General features: G+C 32.7%; 1 protein-coding gene across 4 annotated transcripts in view; it reads left to right on the forward strand.

Moving 5' to 3' along the window:
- Positions 1-18319, forward strand: part of LOC113493155 (calcium/calmodulin-dependent 3',5'-cyclic nucleotide phosphodiesterase 1) — a 179082-nt gene that overhangs the window by 105029 nt on the left and 55734 nt on the right. The window lies entirely within an intron of this gene.

Genomic DNA, 18319 nt, shown 5'->3' on the forward strand with positions numbered 1-18319 from the left:
AGATGACTGTACAGTTTTTTTAATATCCGAAAAAAATACATCATTTTTTTTAGGGGATTATAATAATATTCTTGTAATACTTCAAGTGATCTGTTAAACATGATAATCAAAACGATCCGCATCTTAATGCTGGGTGCAGAATTCTCTATTTGTATTGATAAGGTTTGCTATCTTGATGTGCTATCTCACTGCGAATTGGCGATTTCATATTCCGATGTTCAAATTCGGAAAAAGATTAAGATAACCTGGATTTCACTATGTTTTTCTTCTCCATTTAACCAGAGAATATAACCAGAATCAGTCAATATATTATATCAGAATATGGCTTCATTTAAAGAAAATCATTTTAATTCCTCAGTTTGATCGCACCTACACGTCAAGCTTACAAATACAAGCAAACCGCTAGACCACCTGAACAGACTATTAAACACAAACCTATTTTCACCAATATTGATTTTCATACAAATATTCATGTGATTAACCACAACAACCTCATTTTCATGTGCATAAAGCGAAATGTTTCAATAAAGAGGTTTCATGATGCTTCATCAGTATAATCCTCGTATTCAAATGTCGGTTTGTAATATTGTATTAATAAATTTATATTTATTTTATGTTATTAGGGAGGTATTATTGGAATTCGTTTATGATTATGCTGTTGGCATAGTAATGTTTTTGTGGATGGATTATAACACAATTGTTTTTTACAGTAAGCTGTTTTTAAAGTTGGTTTAATTGAAATGATTTTTTTACAACACGTCCAGTCTTTCTTAAATTTAAATATAACTGAATTTTGTGTCATTTTCATTTGTTGTAAGATCTTAACAAAACTTTATACAATAATAATTATAATCATCTATTTCAGCTATTATCAGCATTTTTAATGCGGCTTTCAATAATCGTTTCATATAAATCGGTTCACAAATGAAAAAGTTCTGCCAATTTAGAGACCCACTCACAAAATTAATTCAAAAGATGTATCCAAAAATATTGCCCAAAATCACTTTTTTACGCGAGCAAAGTTCGTACCTAATTAAAAACAATGTTTAGCCATCGCAAAGGGTAACACAAAAGAGTTCCTATTAGGTGACCTATTAAATAATACTGCACATACCTAGAACTACGAGTATGTTAGATATTAGTATTGCCAGACGCGGTAGGCTCTGGGATATCGCTACAGGCCCGTAACCCAATTACTATGAAATTCCACTGCCATAACATACAGTATAGGGAAGCAAGCACTGTAAGTTATATTATTATATAGATATAGGAATAATATCGGCGTGGCTGAGATCACCACGCCAAACGCCACTGTGAACGTGTCTCGGATTTGATCCCTGAGCAGGACAATTTTTTTTGTGATCAACGAATGATTGTACTAAGTCGTGTCCTAGTGCATGAATCCTAATATAACTCGTACCTTGCTGACTCTTCAGTCACATTATCTAGCTAGAATGAAATATATTATTTTCCTTTTAAATAATATCAAATACTGAATACTTCACACTACATTGGATTTAGAAAGCTTATGACGGCAATGATTTTAAATAAAAAAATGGTTTATCTAAAACCTAGGTTTTGGTCATTTTTGGTGTTATTTTTGAGTGAAAAAAACTTTAATTTAAATAATGCCTTGGCTTAGTCTTCACAAAATGCTTATTTTAGTTGTTAGTAAGTTAATCGCGCTAATACAGAACACGTTTCAGCTTTCCGTCTAATTATATTTTGACTTAGGTAACAATCATATTCAGTTCAATTTAAGCAAGCTAGCTACCAGCTCTAGAACTCTTGAAGCAGGAGGAAGCTTGTGGAAGCGAAATATCGTTACTTATATAGATAATCGTATTGCTTTCATATTGAAATAATTACAAATAATGTATTTAAAATAGTTCAAATAATTGCACGATCAACAAGTCTAAGGAAGGTTTACTTCAATTACCGCGCTAGCTTAATGCAGGATAACGATTTTTTTGTACCATTTGAAATGCTTGGGTCAAACCTGCAACCTCGTGTATAAAAATCCTTTCATAAAACTGCAAGGCTACCAAGACTCGTTTGTAATTAATAGCTTATGGTGTTTAAAAAGGGCGACGCTCAACAAAGATTTAAATATTCAAATCAAGCGCGATGCATCCATTGTTTGTTTGTAATTAATACTATTCAAAAATTAATTCTAATACACTCCATCTACCCACACACTTAAAGTCCAAAAGTTACCAGTGAATAAAGTAACATTAGAGTAATACAGTCTGAAAACTGCCAGAATGAGGAATTAACCTTTGTTACGTAACCACAGACATTAGACTGACACTTAGATTTAGACATTACAACATGATAATTAGGCTTTAAGCCTGAAAGGTGTTGGCACATTAGTAAAAAGGTAACATAGGGTATTAAAGTATTTTAACATAATTAAAAATGAGGCAGATATTTGTTTGGAATGTAAATTTTTAATGTACTTATGTGTTATATATGATCATCCTAGCCTTTTCGAAACTCTGTTGGGGCCGACTTCCAGTCTAATCGGATGCAGTTAACCAGTACCAGTGTTTTACATAAAGTGACTGCCTATCTAACCATAAGCTAGCTACCGCAAGCAATAAAAAATATACTTAAAATCTTATCTAATTCTCACTTTTTTGTAGCTAAAACAGCATTTAACAGATTTATGTGTCTTCATCAGGAATGAGAATCAGAATGAGCTTAACAAACTGTCACAATTTTAGGCTAGCAAGAGGGCAAAAATGTGCTCAATGAAAAAGATGTCATTTTATCTTACGTATACCTAAGTGTACATGGAAAGAAAATCCAAAGTGGAGATAATGCTATTGAATGAAAGAATTATTTAGAGTCCGGTGAAACAGGAAACACTCCCTCGGGGCTAACTCACTTCAAAAAATAAAAAAAAAGATTTATTACAGAAAATGGCTGTTTAGAAACTTTCACACCTAACATTCTTAAACCAATAAAAAGATCTCATCTGTGGATAAAACTTTTTTTAACCTAGTCGAAGTTTGGACGACACTCTAACACTCCTCGTCATTTAATCACGTGTAATTATCGGGATTGCCCGACTGATGAATGACGAGGTGCCACCGCCGCATCAGCTCATGAATAAAGACTCCGTTGGATCCGAAACTAGTCGGACAATCATCCTCAAGAAAGTTACTATAGAAACTCCTCCGATTGCCAGATTATGCAGTGGTAAAACTTCTGTAAAAAACACGTTTTAGCAAAACATAAATACAGACCGTTATAAGGACATAAAAGAATAACACAATGACCACTAATCTTCACTCCTACAAAAAGATATTATTATAATAATTCTTAATAAAAATTGCAATGGAATATCTGTAAATGCCATTCTCAGCTGTCTGATGTTTCCGAGAGAGTGAGCACGGCTTGTCCAGCGATCGATAATTCAACTGTCTTGGCATCTTCACTCTTTGCCTCAACTGCAATACTTGACTTAACTCATTTTTCAATTGTTTTTGCATCAGCTTTAATAGTAAAGCATTTTCTATTTTGTTTGTTGTTTTTAAATTCGATATGTATTTATTGTTAATTATCACGGTAGCAAAGATTGTACATGCACTGAAAAACGCATAGAGTACTTAAGAACCAAAGTTTGTCGCCATCTCGGTATATTTATTTAAAAACTGAATAGAGTGTGAATACATATATAAGTAAGTAAAGGCTATAAGGGTAGAAAAAAATGTGCTCTTTCTGAACATCCATTTTCATACGGTAGATGTTTTTATACACCAGAGTTAGTTATCTATAAAATGTAAAATCTTGAAACCTCAGAGATAACTTTCGAAAAATCAACCAGACCAGTGAATAAACTTGAGAAAATATAAAAATATTTTTCAAGAGATAATTGCTGTTTCTAAACCAAGTAAAATAAAAGATTTCTAATTATTTTTAAACTTCTGACCATGTGCCGTGTTTCGGAAGATCTAACAGCGGGAACCGTGCACTCCGAAACACGGAGGAACTTGTTATGACATAGATGGTCGCCTATCTACGGACCGACCGTATCATGTGTAGATTAACCTGTGATCGATCGTACGAGCTCCTCTTTTTCTTACTTTACCTTACACCGTTCCAATATAAATTTTAATATTCTTAATTTTCCCAGCTTTCATTTATAGCATTCAATTTAGGACTTTCCAAAACAGTTCCTTAAGAACAATATTTGTTAAGATCACCAAGGCTTTGGTACGCTCAACTTCTAAACTTCAAATCCAATAAAGATTATAAATGGGTAATGAATTCCGATCGACGCGAACAAAATTTTGTAATTTAAATCGCTTGATTATTTTAATTTCGTTTTAATCTAAATATTTATGATATTTGGGGCCTTTTATTACATCAAACAAAAAAAATACTTATTTTTATTTTGGGAATTCTTTTTCGATGGAAAATTTATAAGTATAGAAAACCCTGGAGATCTACTAGTAATTTATCGAAAAAATTCAAAATTTTACCACTTACTTTGTACAAGATAACAGCATTAAGACCTAGGATTATTCAGAGTACTAGATCACTTAGTCCGTAGAGATCTAAGTGAACCTGTTATACACAGCGATACATCTTCAACCGTGTGATCACTCTATCATCGTCAACGCGTCGATAAACTCATGAGAGCACATTAATTATCTATTCAATGTTTGTATCTCCGAGTGCAGCTGGGTTGAGCCAAACACAGCGGTTGCTAGGCAACGGAGTAATCCACTCATTTAATTGGCTCTCACTTCGTCTGGTATTTGGCTAGAGCTCTTTGGAGAAATGTAGTGTAACGGCACGATGCTTGAACGTTGTATGTGTTTTAGTAGTTTCAAATAGAGTTTCTGCCTCACTAGATACTCGTAAGTTAACATTGCTATAATGGGGAATGGTGAACGAATAACCAAACTTTAAGAAGATGACTTGTCGACTAAATGCTCATCTTTTAGATGAAAATAATGTTACGCCTTGTCCAAAACATTTAAGCCATAACTATAATCGTTGAATTTTCTAGTAATCAATATTTCCTTCTGAGACTGTTACGAGGAATATTTTAAATCAAACATATGCACCAAAATATGATCAAAATTTTCCCTCACTTTAGAAACCTTTAATATATTATTATAGTGGTTTCTTAGGTTTACGCGAATGTTAGATATTGAAATGAAACTACTTTTACGGATTTTATCGCGGTTTAGTTTTAGATTTTAGTTCCCGACGTTTCGAAACCTTTGCAGGTATCATGGTCACGGGCAGACTGAGATGGCGTTCGTCTTGACAGAAGATGTTGCTCGTTCTACCTTCATATTTTAATTAATTATTTGAAACGTCGGGAACTAAAATCTAAAATTAAACCGCGATAAAATCCGTAAAAGTAGTTTCATTTCAATATATTATTATGTTCCTTATATAACAACCCACTTTCCAATTTTAACATTCCATCTACCTAGGATATTTACGAGAAAATGACTCAAAAACATACTGGCAATTTCTAAGTAAAAGTACTTTTAGAAACAACATAAGCTCTGCAGAAGTACTCACATTACAAAATAACTACTAAGCTCCTTAAATGGTGTATTTCTACCGTCCCAAACGTTTATTCACAGTGAGAAATAAAACAAAGATATATTTACACAAAAATAATTACAGGAATATTTCGAAAGCAGAACTTTCGTAATTTCGTAAAAAGTATTTCATAATTTTTCTTCCCATTCGTGAAGATTCCACGGACTTACCTTAAGTAGTCATTTACCTGTACTCTGAACTCTTCAAATTGAACACCTGAAGTTGTTGAAAAGAAACAACGCTACGCGCTGTGTATAGCGGCGTTTCGCTTCCACAGCGATAAGTCTTACTACAAGAATTCGTGGTACAGGTACAAGAACAAAAATATCACTTAAACGGTGTCTGTTTTTGGATGTTTCCACAAATGTAAACCGTCTTTTGTTAGTTAAGCTCTTCTACCTAAAACTTTCATAATAATAATAATGTATGTTCTGCGGAATACGTGGGAAGAGCTATTTCAGGTTCAGGTGTACGATTTGCTTTATGCTTAATACCGTTTTTCATTAAAACTGAAACAATTTATTTTTATTTACATTAAATGACATTTATATAATTAATAGTCTGAATGATGTATGTGATACATTTTAAATGTGATTATGGTTTATGACAAAAAAATGTAATTAAAAAAAACATGTGGATTAAATCATCACTGGTCGTTAAGCATTCTCATAAGTGATGTCACATGAAATTGTAACTTACAGTGTCATTTCTTTATTCCTAGAAATAAGTATCCTATTGATAAAAGAAATAAAGTAACCGATATTTTTTGTAGGCGTATCTGACGGACTAAATTTTTAGTCAAATACCCAATTACACACAACCCAGCAAAAACCATAACTACATCATATCAAAAATGATATCATTTTCAACAAACCCACATTAAAAACGTTCACTAGGTCACAAAAACGTCTCGTTTGCGGCGAATGAAAATATATGGACGTAAGAAACCTTTTGCCATCCATCAGTCTAGCGTATTATCAGCCGCGGAGCAGGAACCGTCTCGATAACAAGGCACTGAGATAAATTTACGAGGAACCCGGCACACGCTTTATGACTTGCGGCCACGTTTTATGCTAGCGATCTGATAAGCTGGTCTTTCTAACCAGTGGAGTTGTAGACGTGATGTTAAGATATAGGCGCTTTTGAATGAGTTTTTTGTGCGAATATTTGTTTCATTGAGGAGTATTTTTTTCTTCTAATATTAATGTAGTTTTTTTATTTACTTAATCTTCTACTCAAACCGGTCAAGTGCGAGTTTGACTTGCTTAACAGAGAGGTCCCTTAAAAATAACGCAAACGAAAATTTTACAAAAAAATTGGTCGCCCGTAAATTTTTTGAGCGTTTTTGTTTTTGAGCTAATAGAATTACATCATTTTTTTACATTCTAATTCTAAATTCCAGGGAAGAAGCATTAATACGTAAAATATATTAGAAAACCAACTTATAGGCCACATAATTAATATAAACATTTTCAAACCCATAACAATCCCATCTAACATTTTTACATCCAATAAACAAAATGGAAGGTTTTCGTAACATTTGCTCAAGTATCATTCAGCCATTCTTTTTTACGGTTTTCGGTTTAGTTATAAAAGAGGACTTTTGTCGCTTTGATACCAGCGTTAAATCGAATGATGTTTATTGTCATGTCGGTACATTCAACATGTTTTAAAATGGGATTAGGAACAACTTTTTTCATGGCATTAGTAGATACGTTTTAGGAAATAGAATGGAAACTCTTCTTATAGTGCATTCTGTCTTTTTTGTATTAAAATTAAAATGTGAATGGACGTTTTGACATCCATTCTAGTGCATGTAGTAGAAATTTGCATCTGGCATCAGCTTAATAATAAAATAATTTAAGAAACATTTTAAGTTTCTTCATAGTATGCTTAATAAGATCAGTCTCTAGCTCGAAGCTAATAGAAAAATTAATAGCCTCGAAGTGTTATTCTAAAATTAATAATTATTTTATATATTCTCAATCATACCATATAATCAATAATAAAATTGTATTAGATGTTAGTTTTCGTGTACAATTATTGATTGAGATATGATTTATTTATTTTATTTCGTTTGATTACACTGTTTACTTTGTCGACATTGTTTACGCCAAATCCTCAAATGAATAACAATTATTATTTTCAGTACCAATTATGAAATTGACGTAACAGTTGTCCACAAAGTGACATTTATGTCACGTTCCAATATCTATAGATGGATTGCTAATTACGTTGATGGATTCCAAACAATACACGAGTTGTAAAACTAATTGTTTTTGTTAATTGAATTATTTGTTTTATTGTTTATTTAATTAAATATACATTTTGCATATCTGTTTTGTTATAGATGTGACACAATGGTAAATCTTTGTTAATATTTTGACTGTATAGTTAGCTAATTGCTATGCTAATTTAATTTGCTCTGTGTATGTGTGTATATGTGTTACTAGCTGTTGCCCGCGACTTCGACCCCGTGGGACGTGGGTAGAAGATATAAGTTATGATTTAGGTATAGCCGCCCGGTTTTTTTCACATTTTCCATTGCATCTTAGCTCCTATTAGTCGCAGCGTGGCGGTCTATAGCCTAAAGCCTTCCTCGATGAATGGTCTATTCAACACAAAAAGAATTTTTCAAATTGGACGAGTAGTTCCTGAGATTAGCGCGTTCAAACAAACAAGCAAACTCTTCAGCTTTATATATTAGTATAGATATAGATTGAAAGTTGAACCATTGCATGTTGAAAGCAAATGATACCAATATACCGATGTATTCAAGCGTGAACCCAGCGAACTAGTATTACTAACTTAAATCGTATTGCCGCAACTCTGAAGCCTCCTTATAAGGCTTAGTTCAAAACTCAAGGGATCGCTTCGCTACAGCGAGCGTTGGAGAAAGTTATAAGATGCGAGCGATTTTAGATAATTACTCTTTGGAATCTGAATTAAGTGGTGCAATTTAGTTGAGGTACCTAGAATGGAAGCTTGGAAATTGATCACTTAGGTACGGGTTGCGGGTAGATAGGGTAGGTGTCTGGTAAGTAAAGTAAGGTTGTTGATACCTAAAAGTTATGTATTAAAATTTACTAAGCAATTTTATCTACGAGTCGTGGGGGTATTAAAAACTTTCAAGTCACATGCATTTGACACATAGACACCAGAACAAGCATTCATGGTTAAAGTAATTAATGGGATTTCAACCGATTCACACGATTGTACAAAATATAATTTGATGAGAACTTATTTTTTTACCTTTGGAATCTGAACTGCTTACTCACTGTATCAATAAAAAAAAACAATGGAATAGTTATTATTGAAAATTTAATTCCAAAACAGACGAACATTTCAGCAAAGCCTCGTTATTTCATAGCTTGGACACTTTAAGCCGTTTATTGGCATTTTTATAGTTGTGAGAGCAATCGCGTCCCAAACACGTAAACAAGGATTTAGTTTTCCATCTGGACTGAAACAAAATGTGTGTAGTGCAGCATAGCCGTGGGGGAAACTGATGCGGTTTGTTTGTCTGGGAGAATTATGGTTATTCTGGTGTAGGAGTATTATATTGGTCAATTTGGTTAAACGGAAAGAAGAATTTATTGTACGCAGATACATTAAGATAAAGTTTTGGCTAATGGAATACAGATGAAAGGTGAAGGATCTGGATAGAGAACTCCTAGAGAAAGGGATTAAAAAAAAAGGAAAAATCTCTCGCATACTCCGTGGTATAAAGTACAATAATTATTACTATTTTCACTAGTACTTAACCGTTGCCGTTGCTTAGCTTCGATCTTTATATTTATATCGCACATACATTTCATAATCTGTGAAAAGTTCATGTGATACGGCATGGTAACCGACGGACAGACAGACAGCGGTGAGTAATAGGAGTCTGCTTTTACGTTTATGAAACTGTAAAAATCACACTCATTAATTTAAAAACGAAGTCTCTAAACAAGACAGGAAAAATAATTACAAAAAAAAAACAAATCATTTCAACATTTCTCACTTTTAATCAAAGAAATGTCCTTGATTCTGGCACGTGTCTCAAGGAAGGCTGAACAGTTGCGACTGTTAACTCGAAGGCAACACGTTGCGATACCACGTTGCTGCAACACGTGACTGTGTAACGTACCTGTTTCGTCTTGATTGAGAACAGCGTAACGTAATCCAGAGCACTTAGAACTAACTGGCGCTAGCTTACATTTAAATGGGGTATGAACTTCGTCTTATAGGTTGGATTTTGGATTTTCGCTCCTATATTTACACACGATATGGGTGAAGATTAGATGACATTATTGTTTATTTAAAAATAAGTTTAAGTAGGATAAGGACTCGGAACAATGAGGGAATTGCGCAGATGTGAAAATTAGTTCGGAAAAAAAAGTCGCACATCAAATTTATAAAAGTATCTACAAACCATTGCTATTTCATATTTTTAGTAATTGTTGTTTATTGATAATTATTCAGTTAGAAAGCGGAACCTCAGTAATAGATTTCCGTTTTCACCTATTAAGTATGAACTCCTTAAAATATCTAAAAATCTTCTCGGCGAGAAACCGCGCCAACTGGTTTGACAGTTTTGCTGGAGAGTTCATTGCGCCATTTGTTCTCACGCCGCAAAAGCCTCTAAGTTTAGGATCCAATGTAAAATGTTTGAAAAAGTGCTTATTATATTATATTTTAAGCCTAATTTGAGTAAATGAGTTTTGATTTATTTTGTCTTTGAGTAATCATGGTCACTAACTGCTACGCCGATATCAGTCAGAATTGCGAAATAGGGCACGTAACGCCGGCTAAACGAAACAACCATCATATACGTAAAACAACTCTATAAATACATACCATAAAATCAATTCCCTAATCTCGAACATAATCACAAAGCAACATAGTAAAACAAATATGAGCTCCAGCCAAGAACCAACACACGTACAAAAATTATTCCCTTGAGACCACAAACTTTCTCGCCCACCTAATTGTGACGAAGAGCTATAAAATGCTACTGCAGCTGAATGGCAATGTGAATTATATTATAATATTATTTTTGATGAAAATAAGACATTAGTATTATTTTCAACAATCTGTAGATACTGTCATCAAATACTTCGCTGTTTAATTAAATATTTTGTTTCTGAATAATATTCCTTAGTATGAGCTCATTACGGTTAACGCATGGCGAATTACAGATGTTTTTAACTTTGTCCTAATTTTTGTGATAGTAAAATTTATTTTTGATAAATGAAAACATATTTCTTAACATTAAGCTTTTAATCTTGTTTATTTGGATAAAATCAATCTTATGGTGAATGATTCATCTAAACGCACCATTTTAGTTGCCACGATATATTTATTTTCCCATACAGCCTCAGGGCACCTTGTTCCATCATGTTATCATTTGTTCGCCGTAAATAACTCTTGTAAGACGTTTGTATCAATAAATGAGGGGTTAAATGTTATGTGGAACCATTATGTTTTAGGGATCCGCACGTAAAAACAGAACATTGTTACTGAAGTCCTGCTGGTGTCGGTTCTTTTATCTATTCGTCTATCACCATGTACCGTGGTGGCTAGAAGTTGATATTTTCATAGATAATGCTTATCTGTTGCCACTATAAAAACATAAATAAATATTCATCGTAAGCGACTTGTTACGCTCAAAAAAATTGAGTCGGTCAAATTAAAAAAAAAAATTGGTCATGCGATGGATGACCCATATTGATTATCTACTCATTTGTTTTTCTTTAGCCTAATTCAACGGAACCCTATCACATGAGTCCGACTCTCATTTGACCAGTTTTTCTTAGGGAAATATGTTTTAACAGAATGTGGTGCGAAAAAAATGTATGACTGTGTGTTACATTCGATGTAAAGGTGAGTGGTTTCGCGAGCTCTAATGGTCGTATTTACGAAGAAGGTTGTATAGGCGTCTTGTATTTTATTATGCTTGTGTGTTGTCTGTATTTTAGTACAAATGTTACACAAGTTAATTTGATTACTTTAAGAGTTATACAGAGTAAACGTAAGATAAAATTTAATCACGGAAAATTTTGATGAAAAGTGATTTTGAAATTTCTTTTTGATGTGTAGACTAAAATTTTCCACAACTAGGCAAAGGCATCTTAAATAGCTTTCCATTTTTTAATGATTTTTAAAAAATGATTTAGTTATTAATTAATTTTTAAACTAACACAAATTCTAAGGTACGTACATTTTTCCTATTACAGTGATACCTATTTTCAGAGACAAATACTTTTTTATTTGATTAATGATCCACAATATTTTCCTTTCAATTGTTACGTTTTTTCAGCAAACAGTTAATCTTTGTATAAGGGTATGTCAAGTTGTTATTATGTTTCGATGTTGTAAGTAGTAGTTATGTTTTGGTGAGAAGGCTGGCTAAATTTAGTGTCCCGTGAAAATTCACGGGATTCTTTTAGATTAAGTCATCCTTATTCTAGAGAAACACGGGTACCTATCTTGGAAAGTAAAGAGATATCATAAAAAAATTGGCCAATAGGTTATTGCGGTAATAATAATATAATTTTGCCACTAAATCTTAGATTTTTTTTATCTTTCTTTTTTTTACACATTGTATGCAATAGTTCTGTATTTTCTTTGGACTAGTCATATTGTCTGTACTCCTATAGAGCGAGGTTCATGTCGTTAATCCTTTAAAAAAGACAGAGTTTCTTGCCATGAAGCCATCCGATGAACTAAAAAGAAACTAATAAAACATGTGTTTTACAATAAATTTGTTCTTTTTTCTAAATAAGAAGTTAATCCCCATTTTACTCCTTACTTTAAAATTCGATCACAAATATATATATCGAAAATAAATTACCTTTCCTTATCAAGGGAAGATCTAATATTTTTGGCAAATTAGCTAAGATAGCTGATCGCTACGTGCCGGGGATAACACTCGGTAAACCCTCGCAGGGCTCGACAAGAAATGGGCTGAATATTGATTTTCAGTATGTCTTAACACAGTTAATACGGGGAGCAAAATGTGTTTATATTCTTTCGCTTTTCGTCTTACACTTTATAGATTTTGATTTTGAGTTAAGTTAATGTCTCAATATTTTCATGGTTAAAAGTATCAGTATGTAAAGAAATTCTGAATAAGACATGAATTTGTCGATTCGTAGTGTGATTGGTTCCAATTTCGTCTTTGTTGTTTCCTATTTTGTGTTCGGTAGGTATGTAAAGAAATAATTCTGAATAAGACTTGAAATTGTCAATTCGTTATGTGGTGGTTGGTTCCAATTTCGCCTTTGTTGTTTTTCTTAAGCTATTTTGAGCTCGGTTTTTGTTTCAAGAGCTTCAGCTAAATACCGTATTAATAACTAAACTTAAAATTATATAGTAGCATTATTATGGCCAAACCATCACATCATATCATATACCAGATAACATAGGAAATTAACACAGAAAAGAAAACGTATTTGATAATATAAAAGTTCTTCTGACAGTCCATACAAATAAACTAAAAAAAAAAGTCCGAATGAAAATCAAACTAATACCTGTACAAAATTGAGTGAATGTTTTTAGATTGTTTTTTTAACAATGTGTATTTGCTTGTTCCAGGTAAACATCTGATATTATTCTACAATACCTAAAATCGTGAGTAACAAAGGTTTTCGGACAGAACAATTAAAAACAAGAGAAAATAAATAATATTTTATTCTTGTTTTCCAAAAGCAAACTGAAGTGTTTTTGTATCAAAAATTGTTACCGAAATTGAGGTTTATTTATCGTAAATCCTGAATAGAAATTTGTTTAATATTGGTCGGGGTCTTTTGTGTAGTTTTAATTAAACGTCAATACTCTTTTATTGTAAACGTTTCGAAAAGAAAGAAATCAAGAAAGGTATTTAGATACTGGCTGATTACGATAAAAAAGGGGATTAATAGTAAATGTTATTAAAAAAATACATTGAGTGGCTCAATCACAGAATCAAAAATCATCATCAATAAATCAAAATCTTAAAGAACATGATTCGTAAGTTGAAGCGAGACAAAACTAAGTCTAAGAAGTCTAGCTTCCACAGTTACAAGAGCCTCACATCAAAGACACGAGAAGGCTTCCAAAAAAAAAAATGTAAAATGAAAAACACATCTATTCATATTTTATTTAACAAAAATAATGTGTCTTATTTTGTCCTACATTTTACAAACAATTCCGTCGTCATGAGCGTCGCGTCGTGGACAGGTAATTAATGATCGCATATGACACTAGAAGGCTATCAGCGCGGTATGAAACAAAACTCGTTGAAAATATATATAGTTAAACTTTATAGGTGTGTTAGTTTCATCAAATAACATGTAGGGATAGATTACTTATTAAGTGATATCACAGTATATGGAAAAGTTCACAAGGGAGACCAATTTTTCCATTTTCGATAAAATATGAAATAAATACTACAATACCTAAATATCTTATTCATTAGTGAAAAACCGGTTTCGATAGATTTACGATAGGTATTTTTATACCAATTACGAAAACAAAATGTTTCTGTGTGCGTGCATGCACAGCGTCAGCACAGCACTGTATAGCTTAAAGTCTGTCAGCCGAAACTTAGCCGTCTTAAGTTTTAAGTTGATGTACAACACTTAAGCTTATATACAAACTAGCTGACCCGGTAAACGTTGTTTTGGTATATGAGTTAATTCTAGAGAATTTCTGATTCTAAGAAACATAAGCTACAAAAAATTTGAGTCAACTGTCGATGTTCGACAAAATTCTTATAAAATAGACACATTTTGCTGTGACACGAGAATAGTATTTATAAAATCAACTCAGCCTTACCAATAGCTAAGAAGAACAGTTTACAGAACATTTTACAAGTATCTTTAAAAGAAACTATTCAGGAAATAGGATTTCTCAATTGCAGATGAATCGCAAACCTGCCGACAGCAGATACAATGTTATTATATTCACGTCAAGACTCAAAGAATACACAGTCCATGTTTTATTCAAATATAAAATCTGCGAGTGACATATATCGTTATTTAAAGAGCGAATATAAAACACGTGACCATTTTCTTTTGTGACGATAGAGAAAATCTGATATCTAATTCTATTTTCATACAAAAGCAAGCGTTACGATATCATGTATCATAATTGGTTAAATACGGTGTGTAAGATATTTTTTTGCTATATCTGGATTATAATGACTGTCCAGTATCAAAGTATGATAATCAGGGTTGAGTAAAAAACATCATGTTGCCCTAGCTGCTGTAAGTTAATCTTTATCAACTATTATTCAGTCTTATCATGGAATGCTTCGTTTCCAAATGCAATAGGTTATGAAGAAAGTAAAGCAAAAAGATTTACTTGTAGCACTCTGCTATATTTTTAAACCACTCCCGCAGTATTTAAATCTTGTCGCGAGGGGTTTAGCATACATTTAACTTTACACATACATAAGACGCCCAGACTCAGAACTAGCATCGTAAGTCAAACCAATTCTTGTCCTAAGCGAGAATCAAAGAGGTTTGGCGTGGATACACCACTCACATCCTTCCAGGCTTTACGATTCCTCATATCATCAAAATAACATTCCGATAGATGGCTACAAATCCTAGTAATGAAAACCAAGTACCAAACGTTACCGCACAATCGGATCTAACAGTCTATGTGGTAGAGCCCTAACCACAGTTAAGGTATTTCGGTCCAATCAGTCGGCAAAGAGATTGAATTCTCGTTAACTTTGGCCAACTACGTTATCAGTGCTTACAGCCAAACCAACTAATACCCCACTGCTTGCTTTCATAAACCCATTAGGTATACAAAACAACAACTATAAAATGAAATACGTATGATTTAAAGTTGACTTTGTGTAACTTGCAACTCTGTCTTGTAGAGTTATAATTCATTTATTTTTTTTAGTTTAAAAGAGTCATGTAATAATTTTAATAAGCTTTTTACTTTTATAAAGGGCCTTTTAAAAAAACTTTAAAACAAAATTTGAAGAAACTGCTGTTTGAGTTTTCTTTGAAACATTATGTCTTCTTATGAGAAATAATTTAAGTATATAAACAATAAAATCTCAATCAAATGCCAAACTTCACCAATCAACGTAAAAAGTTTGAACTATCTTAAGTTAAACTTAACAGCCTTCTTACAAAACAGTTTAAAACTCAGGAATTAGCTGTTGTAGCTTCACTTGTTACTAGAGCAGCAAGCTCCTAACTCAAGTTAATTGCAGCGCTCTTTACTAAGATGCCAAGTTAATCTTTTTCAATAACTTGACGTATTTGAGTTTTTATTTACAATTTTACAGAGTTAAATATTTGCAGTACAATCATTTGCTATATACAAAAAAAAACATAAACAATAATTAAATCAATGCATAAAAAAAAATCTTTGTCAAAAAAAAGGAAAGAATAGCGCTTAATTATTCCTGATTCTATTACGTCTATTTTTTGTAAAACTGAGATCAAATTTCTTAGGTAAAAATAAATAATTTTGCTTATCTTGATTCTGCACGGATAGGCGAGTGGTTGAGGTGACCATGCCAAACACGCTATGCACTAGTCGAGGGTTCGATTCCCGCGTAAAATAAGTGTTTGTGTGATCCACGAATGCTAGTTCTGAGTCTGGGGGACTGGGTGTGTGACAAAAGGATTTAATAAATTCTTTAGTACGAGAGTCCTTAAAAAAAGCATTTATTCCTTTAATTTTTAGTGTACTTTTATGTGTACAGAGTTCAGCTTAAAAATTCTCCCTGAATTATTCCCCAGATAGGTTAATTTAATTTAAACCATATAGGTCATTAAGCAGCAGACAGCTTATATACAGGCCACTACCAACTTAAATATATTTTGATAAAGACCCAAACATGGACGATGATACTTATTTCCCCAATCTCCTTTAAAATACAAGAGACTAAGAATTACATACTCGTAGTAATAATAACATCGTCCCACTATAACCCTTGTCCTAAGCAAACGACTTTCTCATATAAATACCTTAACATAGAAGCAATTTATCTCCTTGACATTCAAAGCCTTTATTCAAATAGAATATTAAAATAAAGATCCACAAACTACACTACACAAATAATACAAGTAAATATACAAATATCTACGCAATCTGTCAGTCACATAACATTCTATACGCCCTCAAACCTATAAGAGAAATAATTTTCCAACATATTACTATCATTACGGCAAACGTTATATTTCAATCTGCTATTCATGTTACAAGGGCCTCTGTTCCTTAAGGTAATATAATATGTAGTTGTGTGAGAGAGACAACGCTCTACAGCGAGTATAGCTCTCTCGCTTCCACGACGACACGAGGTTTAGTTCTCTATAGTGGTAGGCTGTCAGTTAAGCCGCTGTCGCTCTGTCATTAGCGCCCTGTCGCTTCAAATATAATTGTGTACCGTTTTGATGTAGCGCTTTAAGCCGCTTATGTTTTTAATCGTCAGTTTCAATTTCGAAAACATAGTTTATTTTTGTATAGTTTTTTTTTTTTGTTTTTCACATATACTAGGTATCGCAATGAAAACCGACAAAAAGCCTTGAAATACATGTTAAACTACTGTCAGTAGAAACACACTTATTTAAACGAAATCCATAAAGAACACATACTTGGAACTCAGGCGATGCAATAATAAACGACAGCCAATATCACTAACATTATGACAACATGTGAGTAGCAAGTAGGTGATGCTGACGATGTATGAATTAAACTTATCAATGGGGTAGAAGATAGAACTTTGCTGTTCGAGCACTTTAAAACACACCAAATTCGTGAAACAAGTAACTCACGATTGGTTGTCACCAGAAAACATGTTTAGGTATTTAAAATAAAAACAAATATTAGGTACCTACAGGAAGGAACTCAAGGGAATTTATCGCATTGAGTTAAGGATACCCATGTCACATTTTCGTCAGACACTTTCACTTATAAGACGTGTTATACCTTTTAAGGAATCTTTTTTTTAGACAGGTAATAAGTAGGTTCTACGTAGACATATAACTATTATCATACTACACTGTGATATATCGATAGCTGTTTAGCTGTGGCCAGCGGCTTCAAATCGAAAGTGATCCCGCAATATAAGATTTGGATGAAAATCTATCATATGTGTTAATCAAGATTATAAACAATCAGTGCACAAATTTCGTCTAAATTTGTTCAGTAGTTTGTGCATGAAAGAGTATCAAAAATCTACCCATATTTACAAACTTTATAATATATGTGCGTTAGTGTGAGGTGATATATATAATAACATAATGACACTTGCAAAATAAAATAGGTTTCCATAGATAAAATTCCCTAAATCGGTTTAGTAGATCTGAGTTTCAGTTTACCCCTTATATCATCACAAACTTAACCTCTTCATATAACAATAGGTATTGAAGAGCCATCGATGCTCACTAATTAATTCGATATTACTAAATATAAATTAATTAATATTCAGTTCCGCTTACCCCATAAGTAATAATATTTAACTGTATCAAGTAATTGTTATTTGTATAGTTTCTGTAACAGTGCTAAATACGAAATAACTACAAGATATCCCTTTGATCATAACGCCAGTTAAATTGCGCATCTTAACTGTAATAGCTGTTTACCATTTGAACTATTTACTTATACAAACAATTGAACGTAACAGTTGTTGCTTTAACTTGAACCGACAATAACTGTTTGGTACAATGTTTCGTGAGATAGCTAAAGTTTAATTTTCAGTTTGATGTGGATTCATATTAGAATGATTGTTTATGTTACAAGTATA

This window comes from Trichoplusia ni, chromosome 4 (assembly GCF_003590095.1).
Source record: "Trichoplusia ni isolate ovarian cell line Hi5 chromosome 4, tn1, whole genome shotgun sequence".
Lineage (NCBI taxonomy): Eukaryota > Metazoa > Arthropoda > Insecta > Lepidoptera > Noctuidae > Trichoplusia > Trichoplusia ni.